The sequence below is a fragment of the Varroa destructor genome, unplaced genomic scaffold (assembly GCF_002443255.2).
Source record: "Varroa destructor unplaced genomic scaffold, Vdes_3.0 BEIS01000003.1, whole genome shotgun sequence".
In the NCBI taxonomy this organism is placed as follows: Eukaryota; Metazoa; Arthropoda; class Arachnida; order Mesostigmata; family Varroidae; genus Varroa; species Varroa destructor.
In genome coordinates this window covers 13901593-13908852 of record NW_019211456.1, presented here as the reverse complement: position 1 = coordinate 13908852, position 7260 = coordinate 13901593, and positions in this window count along the sequence as shown.

Sequence of the window (7260 nt, the reverse complement as noted above, 5' to 3'; positions counted from 1 at the left end):
GGTGTCGCCTTAAGACGACAACGGCTGGTAAAGCCGCCGCCGCCGCCGCCGTCGGTTCGTGTGCGCGCTCTACGGTCATGCGACAAATGGGAAGGTGGAAAGGAACTAAAACGGTCCGCCACCGCGGCCCTCGTGCCCTGAGGCGGCTAAACAGACCGATGGACTGCGACGGACTCGGCCGACCGGGACGTCTTGTAGTGCCAGTGCAGCTGTCCGGTTTCCGGGAAGACGAACCCAGCTGGCCTGCTACGCGGAGCTCAATGCTTTTCGACGTTCGATTGTCCCGGCAGTTAACATTCGTTTACTCAGACTATTAGCTGTCCATTTGAGTCCAAGCAGACCAACGGCAAGTTTATAGATTGCTTAACTTCGACGAATGGTTGGGTAGGCAAGCATCGCATGTCTACCGCAGACACACCCTGCCTGTCTAGCGTACCATTGCTCAAGTGAAACCAACGATCGGACAGCAGCCACGAGAAAAGACGTGTCGGCATTTGCGGTAGTCGCTGCAGTAGGCGAAGGGTCTCAGGTCTGAAGCAGTGCTTAAGAGCAGTGAACGACGCACAATTCAAAGCGTTATTTCCAAGTCGAATACCGTTAGGGAAACTAAGATGCGCGAGCCGAATTCGATGGTGGACACAGCACCGCTCGCTGCTAGAGAGTAATTGAAGAAATTGGTAATCTACCCGGGTGATGGCGAGTCGTCATAACCACAGTCGCTAAAAAGAAATACAACATAAAATCTTACTAACCTGTAGGGTCACGGGGACGAGCGGAAAAAAGACCTGATAAGAAATGAAGCCACCGCTGCTGCTGCGATAGCATCAGAGAGAAGGAGGAAGACAGTTAAGCAAACAGGCAAACGGGACTATCAGAGATGATTATGCCTAGAGCAAGTGTTATTGCCATCTTTAAAAAAAAGGCTCCTCGCAAGTCTTACCTGTTTGAGCTTCTGCGACTACTCTGACGGGCTCCTATTTTCTATGAAGAACACTCACACGAAGTCCTGACACCTCGATAATTGTTTTTTAATACTCATATCTAGTGTTTTTCTATTAAAGAGAGATCTGCAGCCATTCTTTCTTCGCTATGGCTTGTTGCCACTCTTGAATTCTGCCAGTTTAGATTAGAGCCATCACGGATGTGCCCTACCAGGTAAATGCTCAAGCTGATTAGACGCCAGGCTAAAAGATAGTTGTGGAAAAAACGTTGCATATTTACTTCACGTCGGCCTTCGAAGCATAGGTCAGTCACTCTCTCGGCCAGAATACTCAATTCAACGTTTTGTTAGCTGAGCTGACGGGGCCCAAATGTTAGTTGAAATAAGACTAGCGATCAGTTTAATGGGTAGCCTGATATCTAACACGAACTGTAAACACGACATGAATTCGGAATCAAAATCGTGACTCAGGCCGTCTGTCCTACCGCGAGATAATCCTAATAATATATAAGAAAATGACTGATATTACCAAAAATTGCGTGGACGATACGTACAGCGTAACGATTACGTTGCTAACACAGTCTAAACGGCCTAATGCTTTTCGTATGGCGAAGCAAGCCCATAAAAATATTCTCCCATCCTTTTGCAACTAATTGAACTAAGCGTTTGATAGCATAAGATCATTTTAGGCAAGATATCTTGTGACATTGACGTCAGCTATTTAGCTCAGTAAGATTTTTAAAGGAAAAGGTAGCTTCTATCTATATTTTGTGAGCGGTTTCTCGACCATTCATAGTAAACGCGGCTTCTAGACAGAAAAACTATCTAATGTTTGGCTTCCCTGTGTACAAGCGATCCGTGCATTTTCCATCCTCAAAGCATCGTTAGCCCTAACTCAGTTCCTTTTGGAACTAATCGATCGTTAGGATCCGATTTCTGCAAAAAGATAGTATATCCACCCGCGCGCAAATAGTCCTTCTGCAAACCTTTGCTTTTCAGTGCTTTGATGAACAATGACGTATGAATGATAAAAACGTACGACGATGCCAGAATGGACGGAAATGATTTCTTCCATTTTTTAATCTTTGACGTGTGAGCATTCTATTGTTTTAAAATTTAGCTTGCCTTTTCCGCTACCGTGTGTTCATATTTTGCCGCCGTACCAAATTGTCCTTCGCAGCGGCCGCTAAAATACATAGATATATATAGCTTGGACAACAACGAAGATTATGTAAAGGGTTAAGGGTTAGTGCACGCAGTTTCTAGCAGCATCTGTAGAAGCTGTTTCTGAGACTTTTAGCGATGAAGGTCTCTGATGAAATAAACTGCTGATCCTTTTGCGTCGAAAATCTGCCCGATCACCATAAGTGAGTTTCTGTACGTGTAGAAGTTAGTCACGAAGTTTCGGAAGAGCCTTTACGATAACTTATAGAATTTGGTGAAGTCTTAACAAGTGCTAACTTTAGGAGCATCTTCAAATGATGAATGTCGATTTGACTCAGCTCGTTAAACAAAGTCACAACGTTGAAAATATAGAGATTTTGGAACAGCAGAAGACCACATATAGTGATCTTGTTGTATGACACCGTTTGACTTTATTAAGCCACACCATCTTCCGAGTCCCGGTCCATAGTCCCAATCTTGCCCTATCAAATGAAACAGTCTGGATTCGTGTAGCACAGCTTTAAAGACGAGTGACGCAAAACAAGGGGTAGAAATTTCAAAAAAAGATCGCCTTTACGCAAGTGCCCTTTTTTACCTTGCATCTCTGTGTTCCCCAAACGGGATCCCAAGCTAAATGACTTCATTAAGAAGGGTTAGTCCATTCCGAAGGTTAGCACCACCTAAAACGAGTCAGGAAACGAGGCCACACACTCTGACCACTTAATAAGATGTTCTACGAGATAACGACAAGATACAGCATTTATATTTCTTGTGCTATCGTTTATTCGCTTTATTTCGATTGGCAGCTTATTTCTCACCCTCATAATGCTTCTAGGACGTTGAGCGGGAAGGTCTCGCGTTGCGCTGTGCTCCAGCCGGCAAACGTGCCCGTTGACTTTCGACCTGCGACGATGGCGGCGGCGGCGGCGACATGATCGATACTGATAACCGGCGTCGATAACATAATCGAACAATTCGTAGCAGTCAAGTGACAGCCAGCCTCTGTGTACTGTTGCATGATGGGAGTTTCACCAGGTCGTTGAAAAGAGTCGCAACAATGTCCGTCTTTTCTGTTCACGGTCGTTATGTTGTCATTGTAAACGATACAACAAATGTTCTTCGAGTGTTGAAGCAGGCCAGGCATAGTTCGCTACTCGACTTCGGACAGTCTCAGAGCTTCAACAATGTGTCGCATAGAGGAATAGATAACGCTAAGTTAGCTGTCGGGCTGGGGTGCTGATAGACGAAGTTGCTTGACGGCGACTAGCGGTTGGCACTCACTCGTTGAACTGCTGTTACAGAAGTGTGTGATTGTTGCATTTCTTCACTTCTGTTTTGGGCTTCCACAAAAGGCGTGTCGGCGACGGGGCGGGCCTCTTCCCGATTTAGGTGATTTCGCACTTTAGCGATCCGACAGACATTGGAAGAGGGCCGAATGCTCAAGAGACTCCGAAACTTCATAAAGTAAAGGGGGGACGATAGGGTGAATATAGGCACAGAACAGATATTGGAGAGAGAAAGCGGATAGGGGGCAGCGCAGAGTGTCTGCGTCAGCGCTCCAGCGGTAGGGTAACAAAGCTCAAGAGTTGGCTAAGAGTCACTTCACGCCTCGGAGTTAATTTATGAAACGGAGACCCAGCCACTTTAGCTACCTACTGCACTAGCCTCACTACGCGCCTTTCATACGCGGCCGCATTGCACATGCTGTGGCGCCAGACGAGCCGTTCGCGATGACATCGTATGGCCATACGAGTTGGAGATGATTCTGGTTAATTTGACTTTGACGAGGCCAGCGATCAGCTCCGTTTTGTAACGCTGTAACGATATGGCTAAATACTGGCTGCGGGTAAACTGTTACCGAAGCCTCTTTGGTTAGAGCCAGAGTGGGCAATACGCCTGTGGGCAGCCAGCGCGGAGTCATTGGATCCAAAACAGAAGTAGAAGCTCGGCCTGCTATGAAGTAGTCCCTGTTGACAACTTTATAGTGCGCTATCAAGGCAGTGAAAGAACTAACGCTGCTGCTGCTGCTGCCAGAGGACAGGTCAAGAGTCAGACTTAAGATTGGCAGCCTCGAATTTGATTGGCCCGGTCAAAGCACACGTAATAAGCTTTCGAAATTGTAAGAAGTTCCAGGTATAGAAAAAATTGGCGTCACATCTGAACTGCAAAGTGGGGTAGTTCCTGGATTGGACGTAAGTTGTCGCAAATTCAGCTTGGCGGCAGTCGCTGAAGTAACCCAGTTATTACCTTGTTGTAGACTCGCAAGGATCGGCCTCCTATTTCGACACGAAAAAGCCTTTTCCATCCTCCGTGCAAGGGTCGGCAATGTACCATCATAAGCTTAAGTTGAATACTTCTACCGTGTCACCTGTGCCAGAGCGGAGCTGGTATGCAAATAGTCAAATCGCTAACAAGCGTTGACTGGTTATTTTCCTCTCGTCAAACCTGAAACCTTATCCATACAATGCGCAGGGTGTGCCAGGTGAAAAGAATCAGTCGACCACGAGCAGACACTTAAAGCTACTGGTATTTGTATACTAGTGAGCCGTGTCTGCTGTTGCCGTCGTCGCTGGCTCTGCTGTCGCAGATCAGGGAATGGTACTACCCCTCGCTGTTTCACATTCTCTTAAAACCGAGTTCCTCGGCAGCGACGGCCTCCGTGCTCCTCTTTGGCGCTGTTCATAACCATCGTCGCCGCGGTGTCTTCCCTCGAATCATTCGATCTCGACTCGATTTTCTTCCAGCCGACAATAGCCGACCCAGTCACCATCACTGCTTCCACTATTTGCATTTTCTCGTTGTCAGTCGAATCCTCCCTCGGCACTCTGTCCAATTCTCGTTGGTCTGTTTCGCTGACTTTTCGTTGGTTGCTGCCATTGCATTGTAATCGTCAATCCGAGCTGACCCGGTCTGGCCTGTCCGAGATTGCGCGGACCCGTAGCGTCTACGGCGTAGAAAGCCAGAACCGGCCGTTGATCGACACCGCCATTGACACCAGTTCAAGAGCCTCGAGTAGTACTAGTTACACTAGTATTGTAGAATAAACAGAGAACAAACCACAGTATGTACGGAATGGCTTGTGCCATTTTACAGCGTCGCTCATACAGTGACTTACTCATAGGCACTCTCACAAGAAACTCAAAAACTTCATGGCGACCGCAGTTCCAATTCAATTTGTTGGCCCTTCAAAGTTGGCGAGCCTCCCGTGTTGTTACTAACAAAGTATTGTCACTCTCGGTCAAAGCCGGCCAGTTAAGCAGCAGGAGCGCGCTATTCCTAACTGAAGACAACAACGAAGAAGCGAAGACAGAATGAGAAGCTGATGTGCTGGCTATGCGACTATACTCAAGCTCAACTACATACAGCCAGAACAGAGTAGCAGACCGATCGCGTAGCATCGCGGACAACATTGCAATGGCAACAATGCACGATCGCTGCATGATCACAATGAATGTGGGTTCGACTTCAACAACTGACTGATTCAGGAACTCAGTGCAGCGTCCGGCAGCCGAGATCGCATGGGCGGTATCTATTCAAACGCGACTTCAAGGGTTTAAACCTTGCTGTACTGACGAGCCTTATGTGTTAAACAGAAGACGCGCAGTACTATCTAGAGCAGTTTCGTCTTCTTCAGTCCTATAGAAGTGTTTATATTGAAGGCAACTGACTTCGATAAGTTGTAGGGTATTCGTGCGGCGATCGACACAATTCGAATGAAGGCTTGCGACTGCTGACTTCTATTAGCAGTTTTCCTTGTGAGCTCTAACCGACAAAGGTGAACAGCTTGAACTCGCGACGCTCCTGAGGTGTGAGTTTGTTGGTGTTGTGTAAAACGAGGCGAGTGGTCATATTTTGTAACAGAATCTATTGTTCGTAAGGAGTCCTGAAAGGGTATTGAGGGTTACTATCTATGCGTCATGGCTACGTCTGTGAGTGTGCTCATAATGTTTGCCGAAAGCATAATCGAAAAGCTGAACGAAGTGGTCACTCGTCAGTATTTAATCTGATTATTGGTCATCACCATCACTAATTCTGTTTTGATTTTTCTTTATCATAAAACTCGTTTATACCGTAGTTAAAATGGAAACGTAGTTTAATTGTGCGAAATAAAGTTGCAGTCCGGCTTTGAATCGGCACGGTGCAATGGTAAATGACAACGTAATTGCAAGGTACGTTAGGAATTGAGGAATTAGGAAATACGCCAAGATTCAAAATAGGCGCCGTAGCTTTATTGCAATCACTGTACACTTGGCATGTGATAATTCAACGCATCGTATTATGAAAAAAATTAAAAACCTTGCAAGCGGGGTGTGCATACGCACACAACTATATCAGTTAATTGAGATCATTTAATGCCAGAGGTGCTTATAGGCTGTGTAGCCGAACATGCGACACCGTATACAAAACGTACATTAAAACAAATGTCTGACCAGTTCCTTCTTGGTTGCGTATCTCCTGTACCTGTGATTAGTCTATCGTTGGCGTTTAGATGTACGCTGGCGCATATACCCCCGTTCGTAGGCGAAATCAGCAGCCTTTTAATATATTTGATAGTCGATATATCCACATACATATTTCAAGAAAGCCGCTAGTCTAGCCTAATCACTACAAGTACTCCCGTAGCCATAAAGTTCCTATTGTTGACTCTCCTAGTTATTGTTGTTTCTATGCTGTCTCCGTTTTGTTTGGCTAGTTGCACCATGTGCTTGAGAGATGCTGTCACCGCATTCAGAGTCATTCACACCCTCCCGCCTATGTTCCGGGGCTGCTCCCGGCATTTCCTTTTTGCTGTCTCAGACAACAACACGGGTAGAATGATGAAAACGACCGCATGTGTTACTCTGCGTTACCGTCCATCTATACCAATTCTAACGCCATAACAAACGAGGCTGCCAACCCTCAATTCAAGCCAGATCGGCTCTCAATGCTGGCTCGTGTGAGTGAGCTCAAACCAAAGTATTATGGGACCGTGGTAGCTGTAGTGGCCTCACAGACAATGGTAAAGACAGCCAGGAGATAAGAGATGATCGGGACCGGAATCGCACGAATCTGCTCAGCTCTCTTTTCGCCTGGCAGACTTCATACACGGCACATGCGTATGTATGTGTATATATATACATGTATGCACCATCGAAGATTTATCACCGGGTTTCGCC